Source organism: Phyllopteryx taeniolatus, chromosome 8 (assembly GCF_024500385.1).
Source record: "Phyllopteryx taeniolatus isolate TA_2022b chromosome 8, UOR_Ptae_1.2, whole genome shotgun sequence".
Lineage (NCBI taxonomy): Eukaryota > Metazoa > Chordata > Actinopteri > Syngnathiformes > Syngnathidae > Phyllopteryx > Phyllopteryx taeniolatus.
In genome coordinates, this window is record NC_084509.1 from 2,404,702 (window position 1) to 2,425,395 (window position 20,694).

The 20,694-nt window shown below is 42.7% G+C and overlaps 1 long non-coding RNA gene across 1 annotated transcript; it reads left to right on the top strand.

The window, feature by feature from the left end:
• The first annotated feature begins 1,114 nt into the window (after positions 1 to 1,114).
• On the top strand, positions 1,115 to 18,061 carry LOC133482504 (uncharacterized). Its single transcript, XR_009789813.1, has 7 exons — positions 1,115 to 1,785; positions 2,319 to 2,414; positions 4,472 to 4,647; positions 13,141 to 13,420; positions 14,664 to 14,771; positions 15,116 to 15,945; positions 17,225 to 18,061. It is a non-coding gene; the product is annotated as an uncharacterized LOC133482504 (long non-coding RNA).
• Positions 18,062 to 20,694: the final 2,633 nt, after the last annotated feature.

The window sequence follows — 20,694 nt, forward strand, 5'->3', positions numbered from 1 at the left end:
GTTGACATGGCAACATGTAGAGGCTGGACTGATTGGATAAACATAATCTAACATCCACATACTGTACTGAAAGCAGTCCAGCTAGAGAAAAGCTACAAAATGAAGAGACGAGATGGTTGCTTGTACATTAACACAAGCTCAATAAAACAAATAAAATTAAAATCTCGGTTCTAAATATAGGTCGGTGCTTCTGATAGTGTTTAACCCAGCAGAAAAGGCCCTGCTGGCCCTGACCGCTCACCACTGAGTTACAGTAGTGTATTAGCAATGGGACTGTTGCTTTTACCAATCAGATTTCATATTTGTCCTCCCCAAGCTAAGCTTTGATGACATTAGCATTTTTCCATCCTCTGATTGGTTGGTCAGAGCAAGCCAAGTTTGACGAGCAAAATGCGTTTGTTGCAATCCACACACATTAATACATTTGATAATCAGCATCTCTGGTAAGCAGGATGTCTTTTATTTAAATAGGCTATGCAACCCTATTTGTTAAGCATAGTCTGCCTCTTTTCTTAGCCATTTCACTACAACTTTCCAAAAAAGGTCCTTTTTTTTAATTGTGTTCTACACACATACGGTATATAATAATAGATTTGTTTGTACAAATAAAGGCCTCCCCATAATGGGCCCCCGACCAAGCTGGCGACCCAATAGAAGGCCACCACCCCATTATCAGTGGGAAAATTTAGTTATGTAATGCCGTACCAGACAAGAACATAATTTGTATGACAGTAGACATTACACGGTATGACACAAAAAAAAAAACTTAAACCGGTTTTATGACATACAATATGATTCCTACTGTCATTCAGGAAAATAGACTCAGATGTATCTGCATTCTGCAGCCTGGTCATGTGGAAAAGTTCCCAACATTTCACATAACATTTCCAGCAAACCGATAGGTCAGAGGATGAAGCGCCTCCTATGGGCGGAAGCAATCTGATTGGCCGTCATTCCTGGAGCCCGCCTTTTTTCTCACAGTGATCTACTAGCCATTGGTTAAAGAGCCTGCCCGTCAAGGCGCTGAGAGGAGGGCGTGTGCTGTTGCGCTCCCCCTTCTCTCCTCCGATTGGGCGTCGGGCTGTGCGTACGTCACGAGCCTGCCAGCTGATCGGGCAGAGAAGCCGGTTTGAAGAGATGAGTTGGAGCTGAGGGAGAGACCGGGAGGGAGTCCCGAGGAGCAGCCAAGAAGCACGGGGTGTGACTGCTCAATAGGATACTCTGCGTTAGCCTCTCTCTCTCTCTCTCGCTTTTTTTTTTTTAAACATTTATCGCGTACAGGTCCAAACGTTGTCAGCGCTGAGCGCTCGACACACAGAGCGTCAGAACTTGTGAGCCCTCGGCCTTGTCGAAAGCTCTGGAATTGTCGGGAGAAATTCACTGAGAGAGTTTTAAGGTGTGGCTGTCAGGCGTCTGCGTTGGAGACGCTCACGTTTGTCGCGGGAGCGTGCTCGTCCAGGGTTCGGCCCTCGTCGTCTTCCCACCAGCCGAAGCGTTTTAGACGTGTTCGGTCATTTTCTTCCAAATCTTACGTAACCGACCGCCTTGCCCCACCTTGAACGTTCCGCTTCGTCTTCAACTTTGCAACCGAAATCGGGTGGCCTCGTGCTTTTTGAGTGCTCCTCTGGGCTTTAACGAGGCCCTCCAGAATGTAACGGACGTGGCAACTTTACAGTGGAGAGCCGCCACAGGCCAACTGGGCGTGGGGTGCAACCGGCCCGAACAGATCAGCTGCGCATATTTGCTGTCATAGTGGCGCAGCGGAACCGGCGGATTGACCTCAAAGTAAGTGTGAAAATCCCCTTTTGACAACTTTTAAGCAGGAGATAGCCAGCGGATGGCTATCTTGTCGTCATTTTTTTTTATTTGTATATTTTTTTTAATTATTCCCCCCCCATTTATGACTAGATGGTAGCGGTAAATATCCCCTGTAGGGCAATGTGTCACGGTCGTATCAATTAATTTGTATTATTCGGGCCATATTGTACTATAATGTACCCGGTCGACCGTCTGGGTGGAGGATGAATCTAAAGCCCCAAGAGTTTCCTCTTAAAGCAGTTGTCATCGAATTCAAAGACGACACATGGTATTGCTCGATCATAATTCACTGCACAGGCAGATTAACCCCTGTATAGTCTCATTAAAAATGCGCTTTTAGTCAAGTAAATCAGATTGAGTGAATTCTTCAAGGCCCCACCCTTTGCAGTTCAACATGGAGGTTGCCCCTCCTCCACCTCCTCAGTCATTTATTTCCTCTTTCAAGCTTGTCTTTTGCTGACACCCCCCCCCCCCCCCCCCCTCCCCCTCCATTTTTCCAGGTGCCCACTGTACATACACTTGTTAAAGACCATTTTGAATTATGCAAGGCAAGACCAGGACCGACTTCCAGGAGTCTGCAAGGTGATGGCTGACAGGTGGGGCTGTGTTTCATAAACTTGTGGCAGTTTATGCTGTTTTTATATATTTTTTATTTGTTTTATTTTTTTTTGTCATCCAAATGCAGCAACATTGAGTCACCTCCATAGTGCTGTTGTACATCCCAGTGCCTATCGACCTGTTGCAGGTTTAGTTACATAATGAACTCTGCCCTCCATTAGTGGCGACAATTACATAATCCTATTGGCGGTGGTCAGCGCCTCTGATGCCTGGCTGTGATTTTAATGGGTTAACTTCCTGTTGAAGCAGTGGGTGACATTTCCCACCTGCACCCAACATGCCATCCCTAAAATGGCTCTGCCCCTGTCATCAAATAACCTCCCGAGGCTCATGATTTTACAGCCCTGCTTTTTCTCCCACTGATAACTTAACCTCTTCCGTTGAACTCTCTCACCCAAAAGCAAATGCCTGCAGGTTGGAAGATGCTTTTGCCATTGCCTGGCGCTAACTAACCCACAAATGGCCTGTCTGTCTGTAATGTGCCACTTGTTGACTGTGAAAAGAAAATTTTTCATGGTGCTGTTGCACAGTTTGGATCTATGCAGAGTATTGCGGCCGACATTTTTTAAGACTATTAGTGTTAATCGTGTTCCAATCTCAGCGCTCGCATTCTGTGTGGGAGGTTCTGTTGCACAAATGGTTTGACTCTGGTTACAATGACACACTTTCAGTGGGAGAAGGCTGAAAAGTTGGAATCTGTCATTATTTATTGAGCTGTAATGCATATATGCGTGGCTGGATGTGATTAATACTGTCGTCCAGTAGTGACATCCAGTGACCACTCCCTAGACGCTCGCTCGTGCACACTCAGAGGTCGTCCTAGAGTGGAATTATATTAGTCTGTAATATTAATTTAAATGGTAAATCCGCCCTCAATAGTCTGAATTATTTGTGTGCGCATGATGATTCATCTCGCTGAGGAAAGTGTGTGTGTGTGTGTGTGTATGTATTGGTCAGCAAATTGGAAAGCATTTAGTCAGACCATTGGCGTCAACTCATCCAAACTGGCCACAGTGAGATCTGGAACCACATTTGCCACGGTCAGCATTGCTGCCATTTATCACAACCAATAAACATAAAAGTGTGTCATTTGCTGAGTCACTCATTCTGTTCCAAGTGGCGCTGGTGAGTGACAAGCTCATGGAGTGATTTGGTGTACATACTGTAGGCACGATTTAAGGTTGACTGTTATCGACGTAGCAGAGGATCTGCGGTGGAAATGCGGTAGCTGCAGTGAGGTTGCACATTTGGGATGGCCACGCCCCAACAGCCCCATCAGATGATCAGAGTTGCTAGCAGTAAAGCATTTGCTTTACTGTATTTCAAATCATGGAAGAACAATTCTGCTCTTGGAGGTGCGGGATTTTACTGCTGCATACTGCACTGCAAAATGGAAGACATCAGACCACTTGTTGAGACTTCTAAAATCCCTCCTCACCCTGTAGCCTGTCATTTTTTACCTGCTGGTGTTTCATTATCAGCGGCCTGGCGTATAAATGTATGCAGTATACCTCTCCTACCGTTCCAGCTGTCCCGCAAATGTTACATAGGCTGAGACCGTTTCCTCTGCGGTCTTATCGGCGGAACATTCCACTCCCCCATCCCGTCTCTGTGCATTTTAAACAGAAAGGGAAGTGTGTAATAATAGCGCCTTAGCACTGTGAAAGGGGCTGCTGTTTGCTTGCCCAGTGAAAAGGTTTTGATCAATTATGTTTTGTTTACACGCAAATGATTTGTTACTGTTTTGCATGTATTTTTAATGGTTTTATTGTAAGTAAAAGAAGTTACTTTTTTCTAACTGTTATCAGTTCGGCAATGTCATTTATATTCAAAGAAATGACAATGTCTCAGCTAGTTAGAATAGTGCCTAAATGATTGATTGGTCCTATCCAGCGTGAGGGGCTGGGTCTTATTGGAGCAACTTTTCATATATCCGTGGGCGCCTCCGGGTAATCTTAGGGTGTAGCCAGCCCCGCATTTGCTCTGTTGTAGCCGCGAATGTAAACTTAAGCATTCTGTTCTTTTGTGCTTCCAGAGATGAGTCTGCTTTCCGCTGCCTAATACCTTCAGCAGAATGCCCACTCTGCAGTTGAATTCCAGCCTGGCCTTTTGGGAGTCAGTGGGAACTGTCTCCGGACGGCAGAAATCCAGATCTACCATACAGCAATCGAACATCCATGCGTCATGAGTCAAACCTGGGCGGAGCTAATTGTGAGTTACCACTCTTGCAGGGCTCAAATGATTAATCAAAGCTGGTTGCCTTTGGTGTCTGTGTACACATGTCAGGATTTACTGAATTAATGGCATCCAGGTTTTGGTTTTCACACTTTCTATTCGTGACCTAGATAACAAACAAGGGCTGGTGTGTGTGTATGCACGCACACGCATGCCTTTCAAAAGCTAAAAGCTTTAGGGCATGGATATTTCTTCAATAAAAGTAACCACCACTTTTTCGAATATGCAGTTAGAAGACCTAAATAAAACAACACTGTTGGCCGAGGTGAGGACGTAATTTATGGCGCTTAATTCATGAGGCTTTAGTAAGATTTAGTCTCCTGCTGGCACCCAATGAGCTATATAAAGATTATTTTAGACCGCAGCACACACCGCTTTGGGTTGGTGTGTGGGTGTGCAGAGCCAGCGGTGAGGAGCAGTGGGCCTCTCAGCAGACAGGCTGGAATGTGGACCATATGTAGCAGGCATTCCAAGAATGTAACTTGGCCTTGCTGAACTGACCAACCTAAAGATACGCAGAGCCAAGGCGGACAAGGAGGAGAGAAAGTTTTCAGATAACGGCAAGAGAAGGGCTTTAAAAGCACCAAAAAATGGATCACACTCTTGTTGGGAGTGGCAAGACAGCAAGATGTAGTAAACTAGTATGTACAGAAAAGGAGAAGCATTCCATTTAAATGGTGACGAGTGCATGGAATTAAAATTATGCTCTTCCTGGACAGTTGATGGGTACAAATGTACAATAAAATTAGATAACTGTACATACTGTGTATGATCTATGCGAAGAGCCTGGTCATGCATGCGTAGTCACACAACATGACAAAAAAAAGAATGTGGTTATTTTAAGCTGCTTGTCTAGCCCCTTATTGCGCTTGTGTTCCCAGAGATTCCTTAATTATTTAGTCACAGGAAATTAATGAATTGTTTGAGAAGATTTACCTTGGTCACGGGGTTAACCAATCAGGGTTGTATATTACTGAAGTTGACCCTTTCCGACAAAATGTAATTGATCCCCTACATTTCCATCTTGAGAAATCTGTGGGCATTGCGTTCTCCTGATGCTTTAATATTGTTGACTTACTGCACTCAAGATATCTGGACAGTGGTGTCTCTACCACTACTGTATGATCATCATTAAACTTGACCTCTTTGCCGTCATTGCCAAGAAAACACACACACACACTTGGTTAACCCATTTTGCGCGATAAGTTGACTTCGCTTGCGATGTCACACATGATGACAGCTCTGCTCCTGATTTCCCACACCTTGAACATTTTGGTTGAACTCCGTATGGTATGACGTTAAACCTCCGAGGTCCCACTATAATGTAGTATATCATGAATAAAATGGTGAAAATGATTTCACATTCTACTGTACGTTAAGTGCCAAAAAATGACTCATGTCGACTAGGCTTACTGAAGACTAAATTAAACAAGGATTTATTCAACAGGTGTTAGCTGATGGATGGTTGCATATATACTGTAGATTTATCAATGTGAATGCAGTGGATGCGAGGTAATGGTATGTCAGACCGCAGTGTTTTTTCAGCTCACTACCTCAGGGTGAATGTGTTGTTCTCATCTCCGTTAGCTGAGCACGCTGTGCTCGCAGGCCATCTGGGTACAGCTGCATCCAGCACGACAGGAAACACACACACACACACGCACGCACACACACACTAGCAGAGATGGTGTCGTTTTATTCAACCAGCATACCCGACTATACTCCTTCCATATGCATGCATACCCACAGTTTGTTAGTGTGTGATGAGACTGGCATAAAAAGGTATCTGACCTCTAATTCAGCATTAATTTCTTTTTCCCTTGACATTTATTCAGTTGAGGTAAAGTGTCATCAGCTTATCATTTCATCGAGGCATGCAGTACTTAATCGTTTTTAGTTAAATGAGAAATTCAGTTCATAAACTCAATCAGCAAAATGAGTACCTACGCTGTGTGGGGACCGACTCGTTTTGGCACTCATTGTGGGTTTTTTATACTCAGCAGGAAAGAATTTGGTTACTAAATATAGGCGTTTGGTCAAATCCTGAAGAGGCCGTTAATTTGAGAGTGAATACATTGAGAGAGTGTTATATTTGTGAATTAATATGAGCATCTGTGGAATCAGATCAAAACGTGTGCTTAAAGCATCACACCTTGGTGCGCTCATTCATGTACCAGCTAGTTAGATCGTATGGGTTTGGATTTTGTTGCATTTTACTGGAAATTCTCCAGCGTGCACGGGGCCAAATTTCCTCTCCTTCACCTGTGTTTTTTTTTTTTTTTTAAATCTGTGTGCATCTCAGGATATTGCATCTGAGTCACAGTTGCAATACTGCCCTTGTCTGTTTTCGTTCTTATTGTGTTTGCCTTGCCTGCCATAGTGAATCAAAGCTAGATCTTCAGCGATAGGATGTTTCCTTTTGAAGAGAAGGGGGGAAAACGTTAACTCCTAACAGCAAACATGACACTTGGCTGTTGGCTAACCTCATACAAATGTTTGAAATCTAACTCTCATGACAGTCAGACTGCGAGGGCGGAGGCTTGGAGGGAAAAGATGAAACTGCGCAGATTTACCAGCATGGGCAGCTCTTATTCCCTTGCCTGGCCGACATTTCCTGTCTTTCAGCTAATAACTGGACTTCTGCTCAGGAGGGAGCGTCACCAAGGATATTAAGTATACAGAGGGTGGACTCACAGGGACCATTTTGCTCGAGCAAGGGAGTGACACAAACATACATAAAATGAAACAATGTAGTCTTTGACAGACTTCCTAATGGTAGGAAGGGAGCCGATAGACACAGGAAGCTCACAAATCTTTATTCTTTATGGTCCCATCCTGTCTTCGACGCCTCAGCTAGAAGCCATTAATGCTTTCGCTCTTGCACACAATTCAGTGTGTGGAAATGAAATGTGTCCTTCACATGAGCTTACAGCAGATGCAGACACATTCAGACCCAGATGCCTTGTCAGCCTGCATCCTAGTCTCATCGCAGCATGACCACCGTGTTGTTGGCTTCTCGCTTCATGACCTCATCGAGCCAGAAACCGGCCTGCTTTGGTATGCATGCACATATCGCTGCATTCCTGGCTCCAGATGCACAGCATTAAGACTGAAAAGGTCATTTCCATTTTCCCACCTGCTGACTTCCTGCCAGTTCACGTCATCTCTTCTGAAAGTGAATTCCATCCTGCACTTGAAGGAAATAAAAATGAACAAGAAAGTGTCTCCAACATCTCAATACGTATTTTGGGTTGGGGTGCATATATATGGGATGGCATTTTTTTGGAATGATTCATAGCGCTTCCCATTCTTTTGGGTCGTGTCATTCTGTGTTCAGCCGTCTTAGACACGCAGTTACTGGCAACTTTTAGATGTAATCCTCCATTAAATAGCAGAGGACCTTTTAGTCATACTTCACCAATGAGAGAACTTTCTACAAAAAGAGTTGATTACTGTTAGACCTTCTTCTCTGGCCAAGTTAGATTACATTAGTTCCACATCATGGTGTTTCCCTTTTTAAACAGTGAAAATGGTTTTGCATTTGGTTATATTGATGCTAATTAAAGCTCCCCATAGTTGTCCTCGGAGTCATCAGCCCTGTGTAATCAGTGACTCTTGGTACAGCCTGTTCTCCACTGTGGGAGGACCTCGCTGTGCGTGTTGTCTGCGTTCTTCGCATATCATGAGTGCGAAGGAATAATAGGGGTGGAAATTACTTTAACAAGCAGCAGCTCTGTCACAACAAGCTGTTAAATATGCCCGAGGCCTTACTTAATTTCTGTGCTGAATGGAAAAACTGATCTTTTTGATTTGCCTGTGAACTTTGAGCTTTCTTTCAAACGTTAACACTGCTTTGTTTCATATGAATCACCCACATGGGGTTACAACCGCTGTGTTCGCTGTGAATGATTGCCTATTGTGGCAGATGTTAATTAATGAATCAAAAAATAATTGACCAATTATTTATCACATCAAGTTGGTACCAATGGGGAAAAAAATTGTGTTTCCTACCTGTGCCGTACTAGTTGATAATGTAACGCTATACCATCATTCAAATCGTGTGCAGGAGCATAACAGCTGTGCAAAGAGTGCACATTTAAATCCAAACTGCTTCTTTTATCCCAAATGGCGTGAGATCTCCCAGTCGTCATGACATGGACATTTAAACTATTCTGATCTGTGAATCCGGGTCATCTCTTTCCTTGTCCTTTTCAATATCTGTTTTTTTCCCGGATAACGAAAAATCCATTTTAATATAATCACACTAGAGGAAAGTTGTCTCCTCAGGGGCAACAATGGCCAGTGGGTGCTGACAGAAACAGAACAAAGAAGAAGCCTTTGGTCTCTATGTCAAATGCATCATTCTGAGTTCGAAACAAGCTTGAACAGCTAACCCGGAGGTCTTTCCCAAATGATACTTAAAAAAATAAAAATAAATAAATAAAATAAAATCAAGCACTTGAATGGTGAAAAGGTGATTGTGTGTTTGTGTTTACTTGGAGTTCAGAGTTTTCTACTGTTGCGCAGAGCAGCATGGGGTTCGTTGAGTTTTCCGGGGTTACTGGGTTCGCAGGGCTGTGTGCTAGTTTGCCTGAAGGCCCGTCCTTGAACTGAGAGAGAATATGCTGCTGGTGAAGGTCTTTTCAGATTGACTGACGACGACTGTTGAAGCTCGGCCAGCTGACTGGAGGCCAAGCAAGACAAATCCCGGGCTCCTCGCAAGTATTATACAGTAGCCGGCTTAAAGTTGTTCATCACATAGAAGGATTCATGTCATTTTTATCTCAGTTTTAAGCATATCACACCGAAGCATTTATAATACTTAAGTTGATGACTCTTGGATAGATAGAAGCCTTTCAGTGAACTATATCCATGTAACCAGAGGCCAAACTAGCACGTTAGTGTTTTGTCATCTATGTTTTTCCCTCAGGTTACAATTTGAATGAGTTGCTCATTGGCTGACCTACAGCAGTTCTTCACTGGCAAGCTTTATGTGCTCATGTACCAACTAAAGCTGCCAGCTGAAGAACTGTTGTGGTCCGCTCTTCCCTGCAATGAAGACCACTTCTATCACCAGGACCAGATTGAGGATAGTGACTGAATGGAATCTATTCCTCCATTTTCTACCACTTATCCTGTTCAGGGTTATGGTTGAGCTAGAGTCAATCCCAGTTGATTTGGAGCAAGGTCAATGATCGCTGAGGGCAGAATGAAATCTAGTTGCCAAACCTTTAGCTGTCACAGAGACCATGTTTCTTCTGCAGCATGTTCGTGTGTTGAGATGCATATACCATGACACCTGCTGTTGCATGGAACAAAAACATTGCATCGAGGAAGACTTGTCCAAGTACATACAGTGGATATTAAGCATACACACCTCTTTTTAAATATCAGGTTTTTGTGATATAAAAAGATGACAACGATACATTTTCCAACCTTTTTCCACAATTGTGTGCTATAACCTGTACAACTGAGTTAAGTCTTTTCGAGAGAGGAATCAAAATAAACTAAGAATGTGGTTGAACAAGTGTGCACACCCTCTCATAACTGTTATGTGGCTGTATCGAGAATTAACTATTCACATTCAGTCATTAAATGGATGTTAACACACACCTGCCACCATTTAAAGTGCTGCTGATTAACGCCAAATGAAGTTTAGCCGTTCTAGTAGTTTTATTTTAAATTATTTTGCTTTCTACCAGAAGCCCGAAGGTTTTGTGCGAACACTGACTGCTATATCAAAATGTTCATAATTCCCTCTACCTTGTCTAAGACTGCTGTTCCAGCTGATGAAAAAAAACAGCCCCAATCCATGATGCTACCACCAACATGCTTCACTGTAGGTATGGTGTTCTTTTGGTATTGAGCAGTGTTGTGTTTGCGCCAAAAGGTTTTAACCTTGGTTTCGCCGGACCATAACAAAATTACCTGTGGGGAAATGTGTTTTGGTCTGATAAAATCAACGTTAAACTGGATTAGAGTTTTAAAGGGGATTTCATTACCTGGTAAAGTTCTGGGTACTTTGAAAAATGTTTGGATAGTTGGCTCTGGCATTTTTTTTTTTGAAACATTAGAAGGTGGATACTTTCAACTTGAGATTTATTTGAGTTATACTTGTTCTTTCAGTGAGCAACAAAACGGGAATCTTGAATAGAACAAACATTTCCTTTAAAATGTTTTAATTCCAATGGAAAGTTTTCAGTTTTTTAATAATAATCATTTTAACCCTTGGATGCACAACCTACCAATACCTACACACTTCCACGAATGGGGTCAAAAAGCACCCCAATTAAAATCAATGCATTTTTGCAATAAACTGGGTTGTTGTTATTCAAAATCTTTAAAATGAAGAGTTGTAATATTTTCATATTCCAGGTATTCATCATAAAACATGTTTGTGAAATGAGGCCATTTGCATTTTTAGTTATTTTTTCATAAATTTTAAGAAATTGCAGTTTTTGTATCACTACTCCACTCTTCCACAAGTGGGGTTAAAATCAATGCGTTAAAGACATTTCTCTCATTTTGGTTAAGATGATATATTTTGCTCAAACAAAAGAGTCATTTCATTTTTGACATGTATATTTGTTACTTTTCATTCACATTTTAGCACTTAACAATCAATCAGGTGTCAAAACATGTTTGTGTGTCCCTATGTCTGGAGGACGAACAGAGAACATTCAACACGGCCGGAGACCATAGCACTGTCCATGAATATGTGCACGTACAAACATCTTATCTCCTCTCACTGTGTGCAGCTGTCACCAACTACTTGCTTCTGGCTGTGAACAGCGGCACTGCATTTCCAACAACAATCAGTGTCTTTGCGCTCTGTTTCTTGGACACAACTGACACCTCTTTCTCTTCTGCTGGCCCTGTGTGCTTCTTTCCCGTGGCTGGATCGCAGCAGTTTTTGTCACCCCACACCTTCCCATTGCTTCAGTGATTTAGGTTGGGTAGGGTCAGTGTACCTTCCAGTCGACCTTTCCTGTGAAGTGTCACAAGCTCCTTTGAGAGCTCTGTGAGGAAGTGTCGTCATCCATCGGTGACGCCTGTGTAAAATTCAGGGTGCTGAGGCCTGAAAAATGAGTAGGCATTCAGAGTGGCGACATCAATCATGTACCAAAGCACCATGGGCCACCTCTGCGTCTGGCGTTTGCAGGTGTAGTTGCCAACTATCTGGACCATAGTGTCATCTACTCCTTTTGTCTAGTTGTAGTGGAGGATTGCTTCTGTTTTTTTTTTCCTTTGGGCTGTTTTCAGTGCAGTGTGCTAAGCAGCAGAACCGCCTTCCCCTTTTTTCCTCACATAGCTGATCATGGTCATGCTGCCACTGAACCCAAATTCAATGCTGTGGACCTCTCTGGACCTGGAAGCCTTCATGACTGGATCTACTGTTAGCTACCCCAATACTGTGTTACAATACTACTAGCTAACAACAAAGTAGGCTAATCTGATCACACATTATAATCTGTCAATGAAAAATAAATTCATAAATTGAGATAATACATGTATGTTGCTGTGTAAAAATGACCTCCTGGGTCGTGAGACTGCTGACATCAGATGTGTAAGTGGGACAGTATTGACAGTCAAAGGTTGCATCAGATGTGTAAGTGGGACAGTCACAGTTGCTAAGAATTAGTTTTCCATAGGAACTGCTTGGGGTAATTTTTTACCCCACTTGTGGAAGAGTGGGGTAGAGATACAAAAACTGCAATTTCTTAAATTTAATGAAAAAATGAATAAAAATGCAAATGGCCTCATGTCACGAAATTTTTTTGAGGAATACCTGGAACATGAATATATTACTTTTCATTGGAATGATTTTGAAGAATAACAACCCGTGGGGTCATTTTTGACCCCACCTGTGCATCTAAGGGTTATTGCATTATGCTTATATAGCACTTTTTTAGTCACTCAAAGACACCTTACAATTTAATTCACGCCACAGTCACACCGCGGTAGTTGTTAGCTACTTGTGTAGCCACAGCTGCCCTGGGCCAGTCTGACAGAACTGCAGCTGCCATTCTGCAGCTATGGCTCCTCCAACCACCACCAAACATTACAACCACATTTCATTCATGGACAATTTGGGTTAAAGGTCAGAGGACATAGATTTTTAAAATGTTCTTGATAACTCCAGAACCCCTTGACAAATCGCCACTGCCATTTCAAAGTGATTATATAGCAGATATACAGCAGTTAAATCAATAAATATGAGGCAGAATGCGCCTTCTGCTTTTTGCATTCCCGCGCTTTCCAGTTTTGTCTCTTTCCGGCGCTGTGACGTCACACAAGCCAAACATCTTGTTCATTCGGCGTTGTGTGCTATTGTTCCATGCTGTTGTTTCCGTCCTTGTATATTTGTTGTATGATTTAAAGATGTCACGATGGTTTATTGTGTGACATTTGTTTGTACAAATGTTTCAGGCAGTGGCAATAATTTTCTTTTTTTTTTGGTTTTCCAAGTGAAAAACGAATATGTGACCAGTGGCCAGGCAAAGTCACTCGACGGGAAGAAACGTGGTCAGCTATGGGTGCCGACCAAGCATTCCAAGCTCTGTGCTGATGACTTCGAACCGGCGTGTTTTGAGAAACACTTAGTAGAAAGCATTGGATACACCGGTAGAGGCTGAAACGAGCTGCGGTGCCAACTATTTTTCCTCCGGCCATCGGGACCTCAACTGCCAGGAAGAGAACTAAATCTTGCAGCCGCCACGGTGCAGCAACGAAGCGGCGCAGACCAGAGGTGAGCATTTCCTTGTATATACCTTCGACTCTATTATAGTTATGGACTGTGGAGTAGGAAAAAAAGACCCACGCAGTAGTTTTCAGTACTGACGTCTGTACTTTTGCCTATATAACAAGCCAACAGACACACGGCAAAGGCTTCCTGTGCGGCGTGCTATAAAGCTACTCGAGCGAGGGGCACACAATATACAGGAATACTGCATGCTATGTAAAAGCTTGTGCCGTGTTACTGAAACATATATGAATATATAATAAGTATAGTCGTGCTAAAAAAAATATTGGCACCCCTGGGGTGCCAATAGTTCAAGCCATGACTGTATACAAAGACATGCTTTTGACACGCCGTCACATCGAGCCACTGGCCACTCTCCAGTTGGGTACTCCTGTACGTCGAAATCCTCCTCCACATATTCCATGTTGATCACCATTGTGTATAGTGTGTAGCGCGCTGTGTTTGCCAAACTTCTGAAAGCCCTTGCAGTGGATAGAGTAACCACACCATGGCGTCTTGAGCTTCGGGTATGTTCGGGGAGGACTCAATATGCGTCATAAAAACCTCAATTTTCTACCGCTTATCCGAGGTCGGGTCGCGGGGGCAGTAGCCTTAGCAGGGACGCCCAGACTTCCCTCTCCCCAGCCACTTCATCCAGCTTTTCTGGGGGGATCCCGAGGCGTTCCCAGTTCAGCCGAATGACGTAGTCTCTCCAGCGTGTCCTGGGTCGTCCCCGGGGTCTTCTCCCGATGGGACGTGGCCGGAACACCTCACCAGGGAGGCGTCCGGGAGGCATCCGAATCATATGCCCCAGCCACCTCATCTGGCTCCTCTCGATGTGGAGGAGCAGCGGCTCTACTCTTAGATCCTCCCGGATGACCAAGCTTCTCACCCTATCGCTAAGTGAGAGCCCGGATATCCTGCGGAGGAAACTCATTGTCTCCGAGATCTTGTTCTTTCGGTCACGAACCATAGGTGAGTGTAGGAACATAGATCGATGGGTAAATTGAGAGCTTTGCCTTTCGGCTTCTTAAAAAGGGGCACCACCACCCCAGTGTGCCAATCCAGAGGCACTGTCCCCGATGACCATGCGATGTTGCAGAGGCGTGTCAACCATAAAAACCTCATTTTTAACTAAACTATGATTGAAAACTTGCTGGAAGTTACATGCATGTAATACATAACATATAAACAATGCAAAAATGAATTTTAACTGACCCCATAACGTCTTTGTCATCTGACCTTTAAGTGTCTCGCCCAGGGAAACAACAACGACATGGGGATACGAACCGGTGAGCCTCCAGTTACCGGTACCCTCTGCGCTACGATGCCCAGAGAATTGTGAAAGACTAGTTATGTAAGTTTTTTATTACATTATTAAACCAATGGAATTGTCAGGATAATTACTTTGAAAAAGTTGGTTTAGACTATGAAGTTTCATCTTATATACGCAATTGTGTTTGATTTGCTGTTTTAGCAATGCCAAATGTTTTTTTATAACAAGAATGTCACTCAGTAGTGTACATACTTCTGCCAGGGCTAAAATTATTAAAGTACAAACGAATTAATAGAGCACCATCTATGTGTTTGATTTTCCCAATATTCATTGTTTTGTAGGCTACGTCCTGGTTTGTATAGGACAATGTACAGGTTCTATTGATGCCATAGTGACATGAATAAAAAATGTGTGCTGCACTTAAGGTTCCTAAGAGCACAGTGGCCTCCATAATCCTTCAATGGAAGACGTTTGGGACGACCAGAACCCTTCCGAGAGCTGACCGTCTGGCCAAACTGAGAAATCTGGGGAGAAGAGCCTTGGTGAGAGAGGTAAAGAAGAACCCAAAGATCACTGTGGCTGAGCTCCAGAGATGCAGTCGGGAGATGGGGAAAAAGTTCTCGAAAGTCAACAATCACTGTAGCCCTCCACCAGTCGGGGCTTTATGGCAGAGTGGCCCGACAGAAGTCTCTCCTCAGTGCAAGACACATGAAAGCCTGCCTGCAATTTGCTTAAAAAAAAAAACGAAAAAAACTGAAGGACCTGAAATAAGATTCTCTGGTCCAAGCTAGAACTTTTTGGCCTTAATTTTAAGCGGTATGTGTGGAGAAATCCAGGCACTGCTCATCACCTGTCCAATACGGTCCCAACAGTAAAGCATGGTGGTGGCAGCATCATGCTGTGGGGGTGTTTTTCAGATGCAGGGACAGGACAACTGGTTTCAATCGTAGGAAAGATGAATACTGCTAAGTACAAGGATATCCTGGACGAAAACCTTCTCCAGAGTGCTAAGGACCTCAGACTGGGCCGAAGGGTAACCTTCCAATGATCCTAAGTGCACAGCTAAAATAACGAAGGAGTAGTGTCAGAAAAACTCCATGACTGTTCCTGAATGGCCCAGCCAGAGCCCTGACTTAAACCCAATTGAGCATCTCTGGAGAGACCTGAAAATGGCTGTCCACCAACGTTCACCATCCAACCTGACAGAACTGGAGAGGAACCGCGAGGAAGAATGTCAGAGGACCCCCACATCCAGGTGTGAAAAATGTGTTGCATCATTCTCTAAAAGACTCATGGCTGCATTAGCTCAAAAGGGTGCTTCTACTAAATACTGAGCAAAGGATCTGAATACTTATGGCTGTGTGATATTTCAGTTTTTCTTTTTTAATAAATCTGCAAAAATTTCAACAATTCAGTTTTTTTTCTGGCGGCACGGTGAACGACTGCACATCTGCCTCACAATTCTGAGGACCAGGTTTCAAATCCCAGCCCCGCCTGTGTGGAGTTTGCATGTTCTCCCCATGCCTGTGTGGGTTTTCTCCGGGCACTCCGGTTTCCTCCCACATCCCAAAAACATGCATGGTCGGTTGATTGAAGACTCTAAATTGCCCGTAGGTCTGAATGTGAGTGCGAATGGTTGTTTGTTTATATGTGCCCTGCGATTGGCTGGCGACCAGTTCAGGGTGTATCCCGCCTCTCGTCCGAAGATAGCTGGGTTAGGCTCCAGCACCCCCGCGACCCTCGTGAGGATAAGCGGTACGGAAAATGGATGGATGTTTTTTTTTTCTGTCTATACGTGGTGCTGTGTGTACATTAATGAGGGGGGGCAACTTTGTTTTTAGCAAATGGCTGCAATATAACAGCGTGAAATTTTTAAGGGGATCTGAATACTTTCCATATCCACTGGATTTCCATTTTTTTTTATTTTATTTTTTTTTAATCAGGATTGACACCAGTCTTCCTTGTCAGATTCATAACACCTAGACAAAGTTATGTAAAAAAATTTATTTTTGCATAATCATGATAAATGTGTCTTTCTGGGTTACTTGTCTTGGATTAAAAAAAATATATATATATATATATAAATTCTAATAAGTACATGATAAAAACATAGCTAGTGGTGGCATAAGGTGTTTGCATAGTACTTTAAATTTAATGTACCCTTTATATCATAGACATCATCAAAACCTATTGTTGATTAGGGAAAGGGGGGAAAAAAACTAGTTTGTATTTCTGATTAGAAATGTGTTTATGACCCCAGTCCTGGAACCTTTCTGACACACCTTTGAAGTTGTATTGGTTTGCATTGCTTTTGTATATTGTTGAGAGTAAAGGACCTCCAAAAATGTTATCAACCACAAAGAAAATGTTTTCACCAATGTTGAGACTCACCCCATCAACAGGTTATTTCTTGCCATGTGAATACCACAACATACCTAGCAAGCAACCAACTGCTGCTGATGTGCCGTCATCGGTATACTTTTCCCCAGCTGTGTCACGAGAGATGCATAGCCATTCTTCTGTGTGTCTTGCAGACTAGCCCAACTATAAACACACAGACAGGAATCTTGTCTTTGACCCACAGCACTCATAAATGGAACTTCAAGAGAGGGGCCAATGTCCAGACCAGGATATGAGAGTCAGCATGTCTCTTTAAAGCTGCCAGCCAGAGTTTAACACAGGGAAAGAATGTTCCGGCCTTAACAAAACCAGATGCCCCAGCTTGCGCTCCCTCGCACACATGGTCTGTGTTGTCTACTCAGAACTTGGAACCACAGATTGAATCAAGATTTGAGTTTTTTGTGGATTCCTTTTAGTTTCTTCTGACTCTTTTGCCCTAATCTCCTTATCTTGTCTGCTCCTCTTTACCTCTGCCCTTGTGCTTGGAAAGCTTTTCCTCACCCTTCACCCTTACTGGCATACACATGCGCACCCACACACACACACACACACACACACAGGAAACACCAAAATGGGATTATTGTACTCTCTCTCTCTCTCTCTCTCTGCTGTACATCCTCTTCTGGTAGCCCTGCCAATACCTTGGATTACCGCATCACCACGGTACATATAAAGATCGAACCGTGACTGTGTGTGTTGTGTAGGTTTCAGGTCACCTGCCTGAGCCACTCCCAGGGAATCATCTGGTGAGGGCATCAAGCAATTGCACCATTACATATGCGTGAACATTTTGAAGAAGAAACTTAATTCAAAGATGTAACCCTTTTTCTCTCTCGAAATTCTGCATATTATTTGTTTTTGTTTTTCTCCAGATTTACCACAGCCATTTGTTGAATGCAGTAAATAAATGTTAATTAAATTTTAGTGCCACATTTTCTAATATGAAACAGCTTCTTCTTCTTCTTCTTCTTCTTCTTTAGACCCATGCTATTGATGCGGTGGAGGGATGAAAACCAGAGCCAAGGAGGATCATCTGCTTCACCTGATTTGGTTAAGCGGCAAAAATGCAATCACTAACAACCCTGTATTCAAATATTCATATTAGAGTTGTTGAACAATGGTGACACGACACAATCACACAGGAAGAAAAAGAGTAGAACTCAGCGGGGCAAGGATCTCCGCCAAGGTTGAACTGTTAACAAGCGAAATAAAAACACCAAGCACAGTACTTCGGTGTTCAACGTGCAGCAGTTTCTGCAGTCAGTAGCATGTACTCTGACAAGAGCAAGGCAGTAGATGGCAGTGAATGGGCTTTATTGTGAATCCAAGCCCTAACAGGTTATTAAAACACAACATAAGCAACAAGCCCAAGTCAATAGTGAAAATAATATTTGCCTCAAATGGCAAAATAGTAAAATCTATGAAGAAAGAACGTTGTTTGTTTAGCGGTCAGCTTTCCAGTTCATGGACCGTGATGTAAGACATTCGGGCAGGATTTTACCACTTGCATTCTGGGGCAAGGAGTAAATGGTTCCAATCTGAATAAAACATGAAAATGATGTAAGTCATCAGTGGACAGATGGCATTCTGCAATTAGAATTTTGGGTCATAGTGGAATAATTTGTTCGCTTATTCCGTATATGCATTTCAGAATAAACATCGTGGATTCTTTCTTGGCACATGGGCCACCCCTCCACAAAGTATAATGGAAACAAGTTTGTGTTCTTGCCTAATCCTGCTAGCTGCCTATTAAACTAACAAATTAAAACAACACCTCTCAACCTCACATTTTAATAAGATGGTTTAATGTGCCCTTCCTGCTGTGTTAAATGCCTTGTGTTTTAGTGTTCAAGGCCTTATGGACCTGTAAAAGGTGTGTAAGTTCCCTTGCTAGGGCCTAAATCCAAAACTGTGAGATTTTGTATTTATAAGCAGTAATAGCAAGCCTTGAAGAATTTACAGTATAAAGGTGCAATACTGAAAAATGTTTCAAGTCCGAATGGGCTGCAATTTTGCTCATTCATTCTGCATTTTTAATTGCGCTATGGCAGATATTGTTCTCCAGTTATTTTCACTATATATGCAGTATTTATTCGTAAGGTAATGGTTGCTGGTAATGGTTTGTTCAACATAGCTACAGTATTACCTTAGAGGGTATGTGAATAAAAACGACTTTGAAAGAAGCTGTTTTCACCATGTCCATCTTTCACCTCAAAATGAAGACAAGCATGAATGGATGTGAAAAGCGATTTTCATGTCAGCCTGAATGAAATGCACCAGTTCTAACACTTTCATCTGTATGTCACAACAGTGAAGAAGTTAAAGCATACTGTAGTTAAGCACGCCCGAATGACTCCGAAATATACAAGTAAATATACATATATTTTATTCATGTATACAGTGTATACAGTTGCAAGAAAAGTAATGGGAATCTGAAACTACTTGGATTTCTGCAAAAATGTATCATAAAATGTATTCTTGTTTTCATTTCAAACACACGTTAACAATGGAGAAACAGTCAAACTAATACCACACAAACAATTATATATCGATATGTTTACCAAACACAACATGAAAACATTCAGAGTGTAGGGTGGGAAGTGTATGTGAACCTTTGGCTTAAACAAGTGTTTGCCCCTCCTTCGGCAGCAATAACCTCAACCACGTTTCCTGTAGTTTCGTATCAGACCCGCACAATGGTCAGGAAGGGGAATTTCAGACTATTCCTCTTTACAAAACTTTTTCAGTCCAACAATTTTCTTGGGATGTCTGGTGTGAATCGCTCTCTTAAGATCATGCCACAGCATCTCAATCGGGTTGAAGTCAGGACTCTGACTTGGCCACTCCAGAAGGCGTACGATCTTTTATTGAAACTATTCAGTTGTTGATTTATTTCTGTCCTTTGGTTTGTTGACTTGTTGCATCACCCATATTCTGTTAAGCTTCAAGTTCTTCTGCAAAATGTATTGATAAACTTACAAATAAATTTTTCCATAGGTGATAGCAATGTGTCCAGGCCCTGAGGTAGGAAAGCGTTTCCAAACCATCGTGCCATAGCCACCATACTTTACAGTTGGGTTGGGTTTTGATGGTGACGTACTGTGCTTTTTTTGCTCTTGTTGTTTTCCTTTCAAACAACTCAACTTTAGTTGTATCTGCCCACAGAAGAGTTTGCCAATAGTGCTGTCCTTTTTTGCAAATTTAAAACTTGTCGCAATGTATTTTTGGAGAGCAGTGGCTTCTTCAGTGATGTCCTCAAATGACACCCATTCTTGCTTAATGTTTTACTTAAAGTAGTTTTGTTAACAAAGGTGTTAGCATATGCCAGATATTTCTATATTCTATTATATAGTCTTGCCACTCTAGGATTCTTATTCACCCCAATGAGCATCCTGCATAATGCTCATGCAGTCATCTTTACAAGATGGCCACTCCTACGGAGAGTAGCAACAGTGCTGAACTTACACCATTTATACACAGTCTGTCTTACCATGGACTGATGAATAACGGGGATTTTATAGATACTTTTGTGAACCTTTCCAGCTTCATGCAAGTTAACAACTCAATTGTAGTGATTCTGAGACCTCTTTAAAGCAAGGCGTGG